Source organism: Lemur catta, chromosome 7, assembly GCF_020740605.2.
Source record: "Lemur catta isolate mLemCat1 chromosome 7, mLemCat1.pri, whole genome shotgun sequence".
Classification (NCBI taxonomy): Eukaryota; Metazoa; Chordata; class Mammalia; order Primates; family Lemuridae; genus Lemur; species Lemur catta.
Window position 1 is genome coordinate 106,190,116 of NC_059134.1, and position 18,398 is coordinate 106,208,513.

General features: G+C 62.0%; 1 pseudogene across 1 annotated transcript; it reads right to left on the reverse strand.

Moving 5' to 3' along the window:
- Positions 1–228: 228 nt before the first annotated feature.
- Positions 229–2,750, reverse strand: LOC123641914 (annotated as a pseudogene). The gene is made up of 5 exons (XR_006736370.1): positions 1,543–2,750; positions 1,334–1,465; positions 1,128–1,245; positions 923–1,051; positions 229–818 (listed from the first exon to the last, which is right to left on the reverse strand). The product of XR_006736370.1 is annotated as an uncharacterized LOC123641914 (transcript).
- Between the last annotated feature and the right edge of the window lie 15,648 nt (positions 2,751–18,398).

The following is an 18,398-nucleotide window of genomic DNA, read 5'->3' on the forward strand; positions in this document are numbered from 1 at the left end:
CCACCTCTCCCTGCAGGGAGCGTCTGGTCCCACAGCCCTGCCTGCCCGCACCCCTGCTCCCCAGCCCGGGGGGCCGCCCTACCTGAGGACCCTCTGTGCCAAAACCCACTGCGGGTCCCCTGTGCCCTCCCCAGCCCCGGGAGCCTCGCTGTGTGCTCCCCCATCCCTGCCCTCCCCCACCCCCCTGCACCCTGCTCATGTGCCGCATGACAGAGTCCCTGAGACAAGTGACTGTAACTGTGTTTATTGATGAGGCCGGGGCTTCTGCTGAGGCCCCGGTGGGGAGGGGCACGGGCGAGGGGGGTGTGTGGAAGCTTCGAGTGCTCCGTTGTTGGGGAGCTTCCAGACCAGGCGAGGGGGGGCGAGGCCTCGGTCACACGGCCGCGCCCGGGCGCCCCCAGACAGAGGTGGACAGGCAGGCAGGCGCCGGCGCGGCGCTGGCCAAGGAGGCCGCGCGCACACACACACTCGCGCGGAGAGACTCGGGCTGCCTCCGGCTCCAAACCAGTGCAAGTGACTTAGTGCAAATTGAACTCAGGAGGGACGGGGGACGGAGCCGCAGGTGCGTCGAATCTCTCAAGCAAAGGAAAGACAGGAAAGACAGAAAGGAAAAGACGAGGAAAGGAGGAAGAAGGACAGAGGAGGGAGGCGGTGGTGGGGCCGTCCCGCCCCAGGATGGCTTGGCGGGCGGTGGTCCCCACGCGCTGCAGGGGGTGGCCGGGAAGATGGAGTCGCCAAGGCGGGGGGTGGTGCGGGTGCTGCTCTTCCGATGGTGTCTGCGGTGTTGGGTCAGCAGGTTCCTGCTCCTTCGGCTTAACCTGCGGACAGCGGCATGGCGTGTGGGTGGCGGCTGGGTGGCGGCAGGGCGGCAGGGCGGCGGGGAGGGGGGCAGGAAGCTTCCAGAAGGGGTGCCCAAGCTCACCTTCCGGAGCCGATTCCTGAGTCGGGTGGTGTAGTGGTTCCAGAGTGCAGCATATCTCGGTTCAGAGCTAGACCGACTTGCAGAAGTCCCGGATTGGAAGTCCCAGGCATGAGCTGGGTAGCACCATTTCTGTGGGTTGGGAGCGAGTGAGGCCCCGCCCTATCACCCTGCTGTCCCCGGGCCCGGCGAGGCGGGGGGCCCTCACCTTGCATCTCGAGGGTTCTGGGGTCCAGAGAGCAGCAGTGTGAAGACTCCTTTGGGAAAGTGAAGGAGCAGAGACCCGCCTGTGTCGCAGCTTCCCCGCGGTGCCAGCCGAGGATGTCCTGTGGGAGACGGTTGGGGGCAGTGAGAGGGTGACTCAGCCAGGGGCCTGGGCGCCCAGCCTCGTCCCTAGGAAGGGGACATGCTCACCGGGAAGGCCGGACGGCATCCTGTCTGTCCTCACCGTCACACCGGACCATGTCACGTCCCTCAGCACGTCTGCCGGGCCTGCCGTCCTGGCCTTCAGCGGCTGGCGAATGTCCACCCCTGCCGGAGACCTGGCTGTGGGGAGAATGGGGGAGGTGCTGGGCGGCCGGCCGGGCGGCGGGGGCGGAGGGCGGTGGCGGGTGGACACTCACCCTTGTCTCCAGCCCAAGCACTGGGGCGCCGATCACTGCTCCGTCGCCGCCCGCGAGGCCCGCCATGGCCACGGGCTCTGGAGGCCAGCGCCCCTCGGCTTGCGCCTGGCTGCCTCTTTGCACCCTGCCTGCGCCCAGCCTCCCTCCTGAAACTCACTCACTCCGCCCCGCCCGCTCGCCTGGTCTGGCCTCGCCCCGTGCCCTTGACTCCCCTGGGTGCTGTACTGTCTGCCGTGCCAGTCCCGGGGGCTGAGCGGTGAGGGCATACAGTGTCGCCAAGTCCACTGTGGGCCCTCTCCGCGCCAGCCCCTGGGCTGCAGTGCCTCTTGGGAACAGTGTGCCTGCAGGCCGGGCCTGTGCAGCCTCCTTGCTGCGGTATCTCTGCAGCCCACCACCCGTGGCCACTGCTCCCTCCTGGTGACGTCCCGCCGTGTACCTGGGCACTGCCCTTCTTTCCCGCTCTCCAGCCCTCGCGCTCCGGCACAGGCCTCAGAAGGCTCTGCCGGAGCCACTCCTATGCCTGCTACTAAATGAATTGCGGTGGGTGGGATGTGGTGGCGGCTGGGGACTCCCCTGCATCTTGTGTCCCCGCCTCGTCCCTGTCTGGCCCAGGGCTGGCGTGCAACCCACGTGCTGGCAGCCTCTGCCTCTCCAAGTGCTCTTTCTACCTGGTGGGCCTGCGCCCCCCAGCCTTCCCCGTCTCGGCTCCCCCCGAGAAGATGTCTCCTTTGCTAACTGTCCTGCCTTCGTCCTGCCACGCTGCCGCCGGGAGGATAGTCGCTCGCCTCCCCGGCCCTTGCTCCCCAAAACCTCCTTCTTCCAGAAGGCCGGGGAGGCGAGGCCCGGGGAGGGGAAGGGGACTCACCTGCCCAGCAGCGCGGGGTCCTCACCTGCCCACTGCTGCCAGCTACACCTCCACTGCCCAGCCCTGAGGCCAAACCCTGCCCAGCAGCTCCCCTGGTCCGACCAGCCGCCACGTCCTGTAACCAAAAGTGACCGGGATGAATGTCTGGCTCCCTCTCCTCTCCAAGCCTGGCTCAGGCCCTCACACCGATGTTGCCCATGACCCTGGGAGTGCGCTCCCAGCAGCCAGCCTGCCTGAGCCGGCCCCTCCGCCCTCACCACTCCTGCCAGACCCCAGACGGCCAAGGTGCTCCTTGGCCCCTCCAACCTCTCCTCCTGCACCCCATCTTCCCCAGTTTCCCCGCTACCCCCACCCCCACCCCCCACCCCCTCCCTCACCCTGCTCTTCGGCCCTAGCCGGGGCTTTTTCTAACTGGGGTGGCCCCGCCCCGAATTCCCGCCCCTGCCTCTCCAGCCAATCGGAATGGGGACCTTGCCTGGGCCCCCGCAGGGCCCACCTCCACCCTGTACCGTTCCAGCGCACGTTCCTCTCACCCCATCCGGGAATTCTCCAAAGACAGACCACCCCCCCTGCGCCCCTCCTCTGGCACCCCTTGGACAGGGCCTGGCATTGTCCCCAAAGTCTTCCTCTGGGTCAGGAACTTCTACTCTCTGAGGCTGTCCGCTCCCGGCAGGGAACACTGAGCGCGCTGCTCCCTGGCCACGGGTGCTGGGCGTGCACTTTGCCCACGGCTGGAGTCCTGGCTGGGGGTCCCTGGGGACTTGGACGGGACACAGAGCCGCTTTCTTCACCCACCATGGCTGAGACCTCGCATTTACTCCAGGGGCCTGGGAGCCCATGGGGAGGCATCGCATGGGGCGCTGTGCGTGGACAGTGGGGGGTTAGGGATGAGTGGTGCCAAGGGAAGCGCCGGGACCTCGGTGGGCTAGGTCCCCGCTGGTGGGCGGGTGCCTGCCGCCAGCCCGAGTTCCATCTAGGTGACCAAGCTTGCTCTAGCCTCAGCGGCTTCCACAAGACGGACTCTCCGTAGCTGGCTGGGGCACCCCAGGTCCCCTTCCCACTACTTTGCTGGCGGTCTGGATACACTGGCCGCTCTGCTCCACGACTCAAGGACGCACTCTGGTGACTAGCTGCAAGCCGCCTCCCAGCCCTGCCCTGCCTCCCCCAACCCGCCTGCGGCACCATATTCTGAAATGGAAAGGAGACCGCAGACATTCAACTCCACTGGCCCTCCTGTTCCCTGGGTGACCACCTTGGCCTCTGTAGAGGGGTTTGGGGGCCCTATGGTCCACAGGGTTTGCACAGCAAATCTGGAGTATCAAAGCGATAGCACGGGTTGGGGGAAGACCACGTGAGCATGGCTGGAACCCCCTGGGGAGGGACCCAGAGCTCATCAGGCCTGGCCACAGGCAGGGCCTCAGGTGTGCAGAGGGGCTGGCTGACCCTTCGGCAAACCCTCTGCTCCCATGGCCTGCACCCTACAGTGCTGGGTGCCTTCCTGCTAAGCTCTGACCTCCCCAGCCTCTCCCGTGGGCGAACCCCAGCTTAACTGTGCGAAAAACCCTCACACTTTGTCATGGGTGAACCTCCAAATTAAGATGCATGTATCCCCCCACGTTATGCCATGAGTGGAACTCAGCCTCAGCAGCCGCCAAACTGTGATGTGTGAGTCTGCGCTGCCGCCCCGCGGCCACGTCTGTGACCACACCCACAACCGACTGCGCTATTCCAGGAGTCAGACAGACTTGCTGGTTTCCGAGCCCCAGACCGAAGGGGAGACTCCAGAAATATTCATATGCCAGGCAAGGTGGCCACCCGGCCCCGTTCCTGCTGGAGATCTTGTGGGAAGGGTCTACCCAAGGATCCTATAGTGCTGTCCTGGGATTGGACTCCCAGCAATGCCCAGGCATAGGGCACACCTGTAGGCAAATACACTTCTACGCACACGCTGGCCAGGTATGGCGGTCCCAGAGCTCAGTGTGCGAAGCCAGGCCAGGCTGTACAGCACACTGACCCCGTCCATGCCCGCCCTTACTGATTCCTCAGACCTGGCTGTCTACTGCGCTCAGGTTGGTTGCAGAACTCAGGAGACAAGAAGACTCTCAGCCCCAGAACCGAGAGGCAGCAGCACTCACAGCTCTTTAGCATCTCAATCTACCGAATTAGCATCTCAAACCTGAGCTGCATGGAAATGTTAATGCCTGGCTGCTTAGGGTTGAAGCTCTAGAGTTCCTCTGGGAGGCACCTGTCAATAGTAAAAAGGCTCAGAATTAGAAGGTCGTCCTTGGTGGAGTCATTGCTCTGGTTGTAGGGGCACATCAGGCGTGTTATCATGTGTGGTAGATGGGGCTTGAGTCCCATGGCATGACACTGAAGGCCTCACAGGAGACCCGTGGCCACGGGGCTGTGGATATGGCCCAGGCTGAAGGCCTGGGGTGGTTCACACAAGAATCCTATCCGCAAATGACCCTCGTGATCCAGTGCGGCGCGTAGCCTGCATGACCCGGGACATTGCCGTGGGCGAACCCCAGCGTGGGCAGCCTCTGAGCTGTGATGTCTGAGTCTGTGCTGCCGCCTCGCGGCCACTTCCTTCTCCACACCCACAACCGGCTCTGCGCCATCGCACGGCGGTCAGACAGACTTGCTGGTTTCAGAGCTCGAGATTAAAGGGGAAGCGTCCAGAAATACACATGCGCTAGGCAAGGGAGCACCCAGGCTCCTGTGTCCACCAAAGACCATCGGGGTGGGTCTCCCTCTGAGCTGATATCCCTATCGTCCAAGGAATGGGGACCCCACATTGTTCCCCAGGTATTTCCTCTCATTGCCCCCCTTCAACAGTGCACTCTGGGGTGAATCAGATGGGGTGGCTCGTATGAGCGTCCTGTGACCCCCGTGAACCACTGTGGCGCGTGGCCTGCGTGATCCGGGACGTTGCCGCGGGCGAACCCCAGCGTGGGCAGCCTCTGAGCCGTGATGTGTGAGTCTGTGCTGCCGCCTCGCGGCCACTTCCTGCTCCACACCCACAACCGTCTCTGTCCCATCCCAGGACTGAGACCCTCTTGCTGGTTTTGGAGCCCAAGATCTAAGGGGAAGATGCCAGAAATATCCATGTGCTAAGGCAAGAGAGGCCTTAGGCTCTTGTGCCCACCAGAGACCCTGTGGGGTGGGTCTCCCTCTAAGCCAAGATCCATATCTTCCAAGGAATGAGGACCCCTCATTGTTGACCAAGTATTTCTTCTCGTCATGTCCCCCCCCTCAACAGTGTACCCTGAGATGAATCAGATGGGGTGGCTCACATCAGCGTCCTATTCCTCGATGACCCTCGTGAACCACTGTGGTGCGTGGCCTGAGTGACCCGGGACGTTGCCGCGGGCGAACCACAGCCTAGGCAGCTTCTGAGCTGTGATGTGTGAGTCTGCGCTGCCGCCTCGCGGCCATGTCCATCCCCACAGCCACAACGGACTGCGCTATTCCAGGAGTCAGACAGACTTGCTGGTTTCCGAGCCCCACACCGAAGGGGAGACTCCAGAAATATTCATATGCCAGGCAAGGTGGCCACCCGGCCCCGTTCCTGCTGGAGGTCTTGTGGGAAGGGTCTACCCACCCCCCGATCCTATAGTGCTGTCCTGGGATTGGACTCCCAGCGATGCCCAGGCATAGGGCACACCTGTAGGCAAATACACCTCTACGTACACGCTGGCCAGGTATGGCGGTCCCAGAGCTCAGTGTGTGAAGCCAGGCCAGGCTGTACAGCACACTGACCCCGTCCATGCCCACCCTTACTGATTCCTCAGACCTGGCTGTCTACTGCGCTCAGGTTGGTTGCAGAACTCAGGAGACAAGAAGACTCTCAGCCCCAGAACCGAGAGGCAGCAGCACTCACAGCTCTTTAGCATCTCAATCTACCGAATTAGCATCTCAAACCTGAGCTGCATGGAAATGTTAATGCCTGGCTGCTTAGGGTTGAAGCTCTAGAGTTCACCTGCGAAGCAGGTGTCAGTGGAATAAAAGGCTCAGAATTAGGGGGCGGTCCTTGGTGGAGTCATTGCTCTGGTTGTAGGGGCACATCAGGCGTGTTATCATGTGTGGTAGATGGGGCTTGAGTCCCATGGCATGACACTGAAGGCCTCACAGGGGACCCGTGGCCACGGGGCTGTGGATATGGCCCAGGCTGAAGGCCTGGGGTGGTTCACACAAGAATCCTATCCGCAAATGACCCTCGTGATCCAGTGCGACGCGTGGCCTGCATGACCCGGGACATTGCCGTGGGCGAACCCCAGCGTGGGCAGCCTCTGAGCCGTGATGTGTGAGTCTGTGCTGCCGCCTCGCGGCCACTTCCTTCTGCACACCCAAAACCGGCTCTGTGCCATCGCACGGCGGTCAGACAGACTTGCTGGTTTCAGAGCTCGAGATTAAAGGGGAAGCGTCCAGAAATACACATGCGCTAGGCAAGGGAGCACCCAGGCTCCTGTGTCCACCAAAGACTGTGTGGCTTGGGTCTCCCTCTGAGCTGATATCCCTATCGTCCAAGGAATGGGGACCCCACATTGTTCCCCAGGTATTTCCTCTCACTTGCCCCCCTTCAACAGTGCACCCTTGGGTGCATCAGATGGGGTGGCTCGTATGAGCGTCCTGTGACCCCCGTGAACCACTGTGGCGCGTGGCCTGCGTGATCCGGGACGTTGCCGCGGGCGAACCCCAGCGTGGGCAGCCTCTGAGCCGTGATGTGTGAGTCTGTGCTGCCACCTCGCAGCCACTTCCTTCTCCACAGTCACAACCGACTCTGCCACATCGCCATGGTCAGACAAACTTGCTAGTTTCAGAGCTCGAGATTAAAGGGGAAGCATCCAGAAATACACATGTTCTAGGCAAGGGAGCACCCAGGCTCCTGTGTCCACCAAAGACCGTGTGGCTTGGGTCTCCCTCTGAGCTGATATCCCTATCGTCGCAGGAATGGGGACCCCCACATTATTCCCCAAGTATTTCCTCTCATTGCCCCGCTTCAACAGTGCACCCTGCGGTGAATCAGATGGGGTGGCTCACGTGAGCGTCCTATGCCCCGATGACCCTCGTGAACCACTCCAGTGCGTGGCCTGCGTGACCCGGGACATTCCCGTGGGCGAACCCTAGCCTAGGCAGCCTCTGAGCTGTGATGTGTGAGTCTGTGCTGCCGCCTCGCGGCCACTTCCTGCTCCACACCCACAACCGTCTCTGTCCCATCCCAGGACTGAGACCCTCTTGCTGGTTTTGGAGCCCAAGATCTAAGGGGAAGATGCCAGAAATATCCATGTGCTAAGGCAAGAGAGGCCTTAGGCTCTTGTGCCCACCAGAGACCCTGTGGGGTGGGTCTCCCTCTAAGCCAAGATCCATATCTTCCAAGGAATGAGGACCCCTCATTGTTGACCAAGTATTTCTTCTCGTCATGTCCCCCCCCTCAACAGTGTACCCTGAGATGAATCAGATGGGGTGGCTCACATCAGCGTCCTATTCCTCGATGACCCTCGTGAACCACTGTGGTGCGTGGCCTGAGTGACCCGGGACGTTGCCGCGGGCGAACCACAGCCTAGGCAGCTTCTGAGCTGTGATGTGTGAGTCTGCGCTGCCGCCTCGCGGCCATGTCCATCCCCACAGCCACAACGGACTGCGCTATTCCAGGAGTCAGACAGACTTGCTGGTTTCCGAGCCCCACACCGAAGGGGAGACTCCAGAAATATTCATATGCCAGGCAAGGTGGCCACCCGGCCCCGTTCCTGCTGGAGGTCTTGTGGGAAGGGTCTACCCACCCCCCGATCCTATAGTGCTGTCCTGGGATTGGAATCCCAGCGATGCCCAGGCATAGGGCACACCTGTAGGCAAATACACCTCTACGCACACGCTGGCCAGGTATGGCGGTCCCAGAGCTCAGTGTGTGAAGCCAGGCCAGGCTGTACAGCACACTGACCCCGTCCATGCCCGCCCTTACTGATTCCTCAGACCTGGCTGTCTACTGCGCTCAGGTTGGTTGCAGAACTCAGGAGACAAGAAGACTCTCAGCCCCAGAACCGAGAGGCAGCAGCACTCACAGCTCTTTAGCATCTCAATCTACCGAATTAGCATCTCAAACCTGAGCTGCATGGAAATGTTAATGCCTGATTGCTTAGGGTTGAAGCTCTAGAGTTCACCTGCGAAGCAGGTGTCAGTGGAATAAAAGGCTCAGAATTAGGGGGCGGTCCTTGGTGGAGTCATTGCTCTGGTTGTAGGGGCACATCAGGCATGTTATCATGTGTGGTAGATGGGGCTTGAGTCCCGTGGCATGACACTGAAGGCCTCACAGGGGACCCGTGGCCACGGGGCTGTGAATATGGCCCAGGCTGAAGGCCTGGGGTGGTTCACACGAGAATCCTATCCATGAATGACCCTCGTGATCCAGTGCGGTGCGTGGCCTGCGTGATCCGGGACATTGCCGTGGGCGAACCCCAGCGTGGGCAGCCTCTGAGCCGTGATGTGTGAGTCTGTGCTGCCGCCTCGCGGCCACTTCCTTCTCCACACCCACAACCGGCTCTGCGCCATCCTGGCGGTCAGACAGACTTGCTGGTTTCAGAGCTCGAGATTAAAGGGGAAGCGTCCAGAAATATACATGCGCTAGGCAAGGGAGCACCCAGGCTCCTGTGTCTGCCAAAGACCATCGGGGTGGGTCTCCCTCTGAGTTGATATCCCTATTGTCTACGGTTGGGTACCCCACATTGTTGTCCAAGTACTTCCTCTCATTGCCCCCCTTCAACAGTGCACCCTTGGGTGCATCAGATGGGGTGGCTCACATGAGAGTCCTATGCCCCGATGACCCTCGTGAACCACTGCGGCGCGTGGCCTGGGTGACTGGGGACATTGCCGCAGGCAAACCTCAGCCTAGGCAGCCGCCAAACTGTGATATAATGAGTTTGTGCTGCCACCTCACGGCCATGTCCGTTGCCACACCGACAACCGACTCTGTCCCATCCCATGAGTGAGACTGTCTTACTGGTTTGGGAGCCCGAGATCTAAGGGGAAGACTCCCGAAATACATATACACATGCACTAAATCAAGGCACGCCAGACTTTTGTGCCCACCAAAGACCATGTGGGGTGGGTCTCCCTCTGAGCTGAGATCCATATCTTCCAAGAAATGGGGACCCCTTATTGTCGCCCAAGTATTTCTTCTGGTCACGCCCCCTTCAATAACGCACCCTGAGTTGAATCTGATGGGGTGGGCTGGGGTGGCTCACATGAATATCCTAGCCCCTGATCACCCTCGTGGACCACTGCAGCGCGTGGCCTGGTGACTCGGGATGTTGCCGCGGGCGAACCCCAACTTTGCCCACCTCTGAGCTGTGGCATGTGTGTCTACACTGCCGCCTCGTGGCCACTTCCATCTCCGCACCCACACCCAATTCTGTAGCATCCTGGGAATGAGATGGACTCACTGAGGTCGGCACCCAAGATTGAAGGAGAAGACCCCAGAAATGCTTGTGCGCTTTGTGTGGCAAGCTCCTGGGATTCTTGTTCCTGCCGGAGGCCCTGTGGGAAAGGTCTTTGTCTAGAGCATGGGCTCAAGTCCCCTGGAGTGCCAGTGTTGACTGCCCCAGGTAACAGAGATTTGTCTTTGCCTCCAAGTGTCCACTTCACCTTTTCCTTGTCCTAGATGACAGGGGACATGTTGTCTGAGGTGCTATTTCTGGGATTGGGCTCCCAGCTGTGCGTGGGCTCCTGGCAGACCCAGCGCTGTCCTGTTGGAGTTGCTGCCACCCCGCAAGTTAGCCCAGTGCCAGGATGTTTGGTCCCTCTCTTGGGATTTCATGGCCATCTCTTCTGTTCACTTGTTCCCTAGGGAGCATTTGGAGGATTTTGCCTGAGAGCAGGCAGAACCCTGGGGCTAGCTGCCTCCGAATGGGGCATCGGCTTCTCTGTAGGGTGGTGCAGAGGGAGCTTGCAGGTGTCCTGCTTCCCAGCTCACCAGCTGAGAGTGTTCTTGGCAATAGAGTCACTGCCATAGGCTCCATACAGTGGGCCTAGCATTGGAGACCCCTGGGGTCACATTCAGTATGTGCTGGTCACAGTACTAGGGAGTGTCTAGGTGCTACGATCCACACACAGGGCAGCACCAACATGAGAGTTGGCATCCCAGCCAAGGTGCCCAGCCTGCAGGGTGACTTGCTAGCCTGGCCATGTCTGTAGGAGATGGATTGTCCTGGACAGACTCTCCCTTTCCTTCCCAGACTTTTCCTACTCTTGCTCCCCTGTGCGTCGTGCATCTCCACTCCTGGGCTGGGCCACCTTCGCTGGTCCCTCTGTCCTCTCCCCACTGCTGGAAGCCAGAAGGGGTGCTCACTGGAGTCTGAGCCAGGGCTGGTGTGGCTACCCCAGACAGCCTCCCACAGGGAGCAAAGCCACCCCAGGGTGCTGCCCGCTGAGGCACATGCAGGAGTGTGGCCAGTTGGCAAGTCCATCCTTTATCCCCCACCTTGGTGCTGAACCTCTGAGGTCTACTTCCTGACACATGTGCCCAAGGAGGATCTAGACCTAACGGGCAGTCCAAAAAAGAATGGCAGGTGTTGTGACAGCATCCTCGAGTGTGTGCCACGGCGGGTGGAGCCAAGTGGGTCAGCAAGACAGGTGTGCACTTAGGGACTTTCCATCCTCCCAGGCAGTGACCCCACGGAAGTGCCATGGAAGTGACCCCACGGAAGAGCTAGAGAGTAGTGCTAGCAGGCGGGGCTCAGGGGCATTCCCCTAGCTACCCCTGCAGGTTTTGGGATGGGCGGTGAAGGTTCCACAACACAGTGGTTGGGCGAGGTGTCGGGAACATGACCACCTCACCCTTGGGATTAGGCACAGCACACAGATGGTACTTTTGAAGCTGCTCCCAATCAGGTATGGAGCTGGTAGGGAACAGGAGTGGCAGTTGGCTGGTCTTCCACACTCTCTGATGAGCTGACAATGGCTTCCTGGAAACCTGGCAGGGACAGCTTGCAGCTCCGTCACAGCTCAGTAAGAAAGAATGCCATGACCACTATGGGTGGCTTTGGTGGGTCAGGAATGTGTACAGTGATGTCACCTGGATGGAACAAGGGCACAGTTCTGTCACATGGACAGGGATATGAACAAAGTGCTTGTCACTTGGACAAAGATATGGGTACAGTTCTGGTCCCCTGGATGGGAACATTGGCACAGTGCTATCACCTAGATGGGATGTGGGCACAGTCCTGAAACCTAGATGGAGACATAAACTCAGTGCTGTCACCTGGATGGGGACATGGACACAGTACTGACACATGCATGAGAATGTGGCCACATGCTGTGACCTGAATGAGGACATGGACACAGTGCTATCACATGGATGGAGACATGGCCATCGCTCTGCCACCTAGATGGGGATGTGAGCATAGTGCTGTCACCTGGATGGAGATATGGGGCACAGTGTTGTCACCTGGACAGGGAAATGGCACAGCATTGTCACTTGGACAGGGTTGTGGGCACAGTACTGTCACCTAGATGGAGACATGGATACAGTGCTGTCACTTGGATGATACATGGGCACAGTGCTGTCATATGGATGGGGACAAAGGCATAGCACTGTTACTTGGAGAGGGAAAAGGGCACAGTGTGGTCACGTGGATGGGGACATGGGGACAGTGCTATCAATTGAACATGGATGTGGCCACAGCTTTGCCACCTGGATGAGGACATAAGAAAAGTGCTGTCAGCTGGATAAGATAGGGCACAGTGCTGTAACCTGAATGGGAAAGTGGGGACAGTGCTATCACCTGGATGGGTTATAGGCACAGTGCTGTCACCTAGATGGAATGTGGGTACAGTGCTGTCACCTGGACATGATGTGGGCACAGTACTGTCACCTAGATGGGATATAGGCACAATGCTGTCACCTGGATGGGATGTGGGCCCAGTGCATGGGATATGGGCACAGTGCCATCACCTAGACATGGTACGGGCACAGTACTGTCACCTTGATGGGATGTGAGCACAGTGCTGTCACCTGGATATGATGTAGGCACAGTTCTGTCACCTAGATGGGATGTGGCACAGTGCTGTCACCTAGATGGGGATAAGAGCACAGTGCTGTCACCTGGATGGAGAGGTGGACACAGTGCTGTCACCTGGATGGAGAGGTGGACACAGTGCTGTCACCTGGATGAGATGTTGACACAGTGATGTCACCTGGATGGGATATGGGCACAGTGCCATCACCTAGACATGATACGAGCACAGCGCTGTCACCTGGATGGGATGTGGGCATGGTGCCGTCATCTGGACAGGATGTGAGCACAGTGCTGTCAACTGGACCTGTTATGGGTACAGCTGTAACTTGGATCAATGTGGCACAGTGCTGTCACCTAGATGGGGATAAGGGCACAGTGCTGTCACCTGGATGGGATACGGGCACAATGCTGTCACCTGGACATGATGTGGGCATAGTATTGTGACCTGGATGGGGAAGTGGGCACGGTGCCATCACCTGGATCCATGTGGGCACGGTGCCATCACCTAGAATGATGTGGGCTTGGTGCTGTCACCTGGATCCATATGGGCACAGTGCTGTCACCAGTACAGAGGTTTCTTGTCTTCCTTCTGCCCTGTGACTGGGATTTGCACAGTGGTAGGAACGGGCTCCCCAGTTTGGGCTTTGACCTGGTTCCCTGGGGCTGCCCTAACTAACTGCCACACACTGGGTCATTAGACAGCCGGAGTCTCTGTCCCTGCTCCTGACGCTAGGAGGCCAAAACTGGGGTGTGGTCAGGGCTGTTGCCTCCTTGAAGCTCCGACGCTTCTGCCCCAGGCCCAGCCCTCAGGCCCCACCAACTCCGGCGCCGGCCAACATTCCAGCCGCTCTGTGGCCCGTAGCCGTGTCACCTCAGCTCTGTGTCCGTCTTCACCCACGCTCTCCTGGACCTCCGCCTGCACAGGGCGCTGCCATCTCTCCTCGCAGGGCGGCCCAGGCCCGCCACAGCCCGCTCCCGCCTCACCGACTGCAGCCACAGCGACGCTGTTCGTACCCGCACGGGCACGGGCTCCCAGCAGCTGGGGCAGGACTTCAACACGTCTTCTCTGGAGACACCTCAGCCCAGAACAGACTGTAAGAGGAAACCTATGCAGGGGTCAAAGTGGCGAGAGAACGAGGCCGGGCCCTGTCCCTGGCGGCTGGTGACATCAACCCCTGTGACTTTCTGCGAGAAAAGCCAACTCTGGTCCTGTTCAGGCCCCTCCTGGGGGTCTCCGCGCCGCAGCTGCTGCGCCCGCCTCCCGCCCGTGCGCCACACCCGAGAGCTGCACGTGGGCACACGGTGGTGGCTGAGACCTGGCTGCAGGGTGACCAAGGGAGAGGCACCTAAAATGAGGTCACGAGGGTGGGCCCTCACTGGGAGAGGAGATTAGGACACAGGCACAGAAGGACGACCACGTGAGGACACAGGGAGGAGACGGCTGTCTGTGAGCCAGGGAGCAAGGCCTTGGGAGGAGCCAGCCCTGCCCATACCCTGACCTCAGACTTCCGGATTGTGAGGACAAAAATTTCTCTTGTGAAGCCATCAGGCTGTCCTCTCTGTCACGGTGGCCCCAGCAGCCTCGTACCCCTGCAGACGCCCACGCGCGATGTCACCCTCCTCCACTCAGCCTGCGGGCACCGGGGCAGGTGCCCATAGCTCCCTGGGGAGGGCACTACTCCTCCCGGCACCCGGCGTCCTCCTTTCTTGGGGCAGCTGGACCCGGTTATCACAAACTGGGTGGTTTGGAAACAGGAATCGATGCCCTCATAGTCCGGAAGTCTGAAACCCAGGCCTGGGCAGAGCCACGCTCCCTCCCGAGCTCCGGGGAAGGCCCTTCCTGGCCCCTCCCAGCTCCTGGGCTGCAGGCATCGCTCCGGCCTCGGCCTCTGGCTTCACGTGGCCTCTCCACAGCACGTCTGTGTGTCTCCTGTGACGAGGACACCGGCCATTGGGTTTGGCTCCCCTCAGCTCCGTGTCACCTCCTCTGTACTCAGTTGCTCCTGCAAAGACCCTTTGTCCAGGTCCTGGGTGGACAAGAACTTCAGGTGCCGCTACTCAGTCCCGTACAGATGGCCTGCCAGGTCCTCGTGCGCCCTGGTGATTCCAGATGGCCCTGCCGCCCCACTTCCTGCCCGTCCTTCCTGACCGCCTGCCCTGCCGGCCGTGGGCCCAGCCCCAGAGCCAGGGCGCGCGGCAGAGGTCTGAACCCTGGAAACAGAGCCCTGCCCCGTGACGCGTGTGCTTCTGCGTCCAGGCCTGAATCGTGACAGGTGCCTGTGTCGTCAGGGATCACAGACGGACACAAGCCACAACGCTCTCGCGTGTTTCACCCGCTGCTCTGCTGCCGTGGCGCTGCCCAGGCTGCCAGGCTGCGGCCGAGATGGCGCCTGCTCCATCCACACACGGGTTAGGGACCCGCAGAGGCCCTGCCCGCCCCCCTGCGCTGTGAGGGGGCTTTGGCCCTGCGTGTTTGAGGAGGGGCCCACTCCCCCGGGATCCGGGGTGCTCTGGCCGGTAAGGCACAGTGGAGTGTTGCTGTGAGGCAGAGTCCCAGCATCACAAGGCTGGCGGGCTTTGTCACCATGAGCAGCCAGTCAGCATGTGCAATGTCCTGCTGTCATGAGAACACCACGCTGGGGGGCCACGCTGGCCGCGTGGAGAGCAGGCTCCAGAGAGGGCACCGCCGCACCAGCCTGGAGGGTCAGGGCTCTCGGGCAGCCCTCTGGGCCAGTGCCCGCACTCTGCAGCCAGGGACGGAGCCCCGCCAGTCAGCAGTGGGCAGAAAGATGCCCCCCAGCCCTGCCCCGACCCCGGCTGGCGGCTTGTGAGGGAGCCCTGGGTGTTGCAGAGGCTGCTCGGGCGGCGGGGGACACCTGACAGGCTGGCCATGGGCCGGCCCTCCCACGGCTCCCGGCCAGAGGGCTCCCTGGGGCCGCCTTCCCCACACTCGTTCCCTGGGGTCCCGGGGAGGGAGGCTGGGGTGGGCCTCACCCCAGGGAGACAGCGGGAGACAGCCCCACAGACTTCTCCTAGGAGACGTGGCTGCGGTGCGTGGGGCTGGAGGGGCCCTTGGGTAGGAGTCAGGGCGCACCTGGGACAGGCTGCCCAGCGCGGCGAAGGGGGGGGTCCACGGCGCTGCCCCCGGGGCCCTGCTCCTGGGAGGATGCCAGCACCACCCAGACGCAGAGGAGAAATCCGCCGCCCCGAGGGTGGTGCAGCCCCGTGGAAGCTCGGCTGCTCGGAGCAGCGACAGCCCCTGGGGGTCCCGGCTGTTGGCAGGGACGGTGCCTGCGCCTGTCCACCCAGCCCAGTTCCCACACGGCGTGGGCCTGGTGGGAGGTCTACGCTGGGAAGGGGCAGGACTGAGCCTCCCGCCGTGGCGGCACCAGGGGCTCCCTGAGTGGCCAGCTGCCACTCGCCAGTCCTCCGCCTGTGCCCGGGAGCCTTCCCAGGCCCGGACCCACACTGAGGCTGATTCTTGCTGTCACCTGCTTTGAGGACGTCTGAACGTGGTGGCTGTGCTTGACCATCTCGGCCTTCACGGCTGGCTCCTGGCTGCTTTGGTGTCTGCCCTGCACCCCCTCCCCGCCTGGCCGAGCCTGCTGCACCCCAGTGCCCGGCCCTCGGCTCTGACCCCAGGACACCCAGGGCTTGCGGCTGCAGCCATCGCTTGCAGGCCGGGGACAGCCACCGTCTGCCACGAGCCCTGCACTCGCACTCAGGGACCAAGTGCCATCCTCACTGGTCTGTGGGTGTCTGCTCCCATGGTTGTCACTTCCTGTCCCCAAGCTGGGAACCCAGGGCCCCTGGGCCTCTCCCCCCAGCCTGGCTGTCAGTATTGTCCTCAAGGTCACTCTCTCTCTCTGTCTGTCTCCATCTGTCTGTCTCTCTCCCCCGACCCTGTCTCTCTCTGTCTCTCCTTCTGTCCCTCTGTCTCTCTGCGCCCTGTTCTCCACAGCCCCCCAGGGCACTCCTGCTCCCAGCTCTGGAGTCTCGTGTCTCCCGACCTTCCTGCTCCGACTTCCCATGACGGCCCCCTGCCCCCGGGCTGCGCTGACCCCTGCACGATCAGGCCAGCACCACCCACCGCATCGCCAGGGCTCCTGCAGCACCCTCAGCAGCCCCCAAATGTGCACCGTCCACCAGAGCCAGACTCTTCCCCTCAAAGCCCAGCCAAGCTGTTCTGGGGGCCTCTCCCACGACCCTGTGGCCTGGCCCCTCCAGGCTGGTCCAGGCCTCTTCCCCTCCATCTGTCCCCACCCCCAGAGCCACCTTGAACCTAGCGTGTTGTCGCCGATGCCAGCCGGCCAGACCAGGGGCCGGGGAACCCTCTGATGCAGGAGCAGCGGCCCTGAGGGGTGATTAGGGAGGGTGGGCTAAAGGTTCAGGCGGCCCCACCTTCGTCCCGGACGGACACTTCCCTGGGAACCACCAGGACACAGGCGGGTGTGCGGCAGAGCAGCTGTGCCAGGCGTGGAGGCCGAGAATGCCAGGGTCTGGCAGGACAGCGCCCGGAGGGGGCAAGACCCCCGCTCCCCACAGGGGGAGGAAGGGGTGCGGGCGCGCTGGGGCTCCAGCCCCCGGCCGCGGGCCTGGCACATAGTAGGAGCTCAAGCAGCGTTTGCTGAGTGAACAAAAGAGTGAAGGAAACAGGAAGGAGCAGGGCCCGGCCTCCCACAGTTGCGAGGGCCTCGTCCTCCGGCCACGCTGCTCGTTCCTGCCCTTGTAGACGCATCTGGACGATAATCCTTTGGAAAACAAACATCTCAGACGTCTCCACAACACAGGGCCTCCAAGGGGGGCCGAGCAGATGGGCTGGGGGCGGAAGCTCTCCCCACCCCCATGCCTGAGCCCCCGCGCTCCGCAGCGGTGTCTGCGGGAGACGCAACTCTCGGCCAGGAAAGTGTCAGGGCCGCCGGCCACCTGCCTGGGCCCCGTGCCTGGGCCCCGTCCGTTCCCCTTGGCAGCTCCCACCATGGACAGGACATTCCTGAGGGCTGAGGCTGCACGTTGGGGGGTTTGGAGTTGGAGAGGCCAGAGGAAGGGCCTCGGTTACCTCGTGGCCCGGCTCTGCCCCCGCCCCCACCCCAGCTCCTCCCCGCGTGGGGCCGCGCAGCTGCCCTCGGGCCGTGGCGAGGTCGTCCCGCTCACCTTCTCCCCCCGGCTCTGGGGGGGCCTGTCCCCACAGGGTCTTACCCCTCGCCCAGACCGAAGCCCCGAGGACAGAGGCTCTGTCTTCCTTTGGCCTCCTCCGTCCCGGCAGCAGACCCGGGCCCCGTCTGGCAACAGGGACCCAGTGGCACCACCGTGGGCTGAGGGCACCTACAAGCCTGAGTGGGGCCAGCGCCCCTGCAAAGACCAGGGAGCCGTCCTCGTGGCGACGGGAGAAGGGACCCAGGGCTTGGAGGCAGCAGGTGGGCGCTGTCGCCAGGCCCGGCAGGGACCGGCCTCTGTGGCCACATCTCCAGCCCTGTGCACAGGGCCTGGCCCAGCAGCTGTGGGCAGAAGCCACGGCGCTGCTTCTGGGCCTGGTCCGTAGAAGTCTCCAGAAGCATTCTCCACACTCTTCTCTGTGTCCCAGCGGGAAGGACAGGATTTCTAGCCACTTCAGGAGAGCAGAGCCACAAGATGGCAGGAGCCTGGATCCCCACACACCTAGCGCCGTGCCCCGTCCAGGCCTGGGCCACCCAGCATGGTGACGGTGCCCCAGTCCGTGGAGAATGCGGAGGCTGCGGCATCGCGTGGGGGCGGGAGGGCAGAGGGGTGAGCCCTGCGTGGGGAGTCTGGGGCCAGGGGGTTGGGGCAAGGCCGCCCTGCCCTGGTGCACATGTGGCCTCGGGGACAAATCATTGCTTCCTCCCAACCCCAGGTCTCTGTCCATAAGTGGGGTGGGGGAAGAGCCATGTGGAAGTGCGTGGGGGTGTCTTCAGACTAAATGTGGGGTGAATCCCCCGTGGCGGAGACAGTGGAGACAG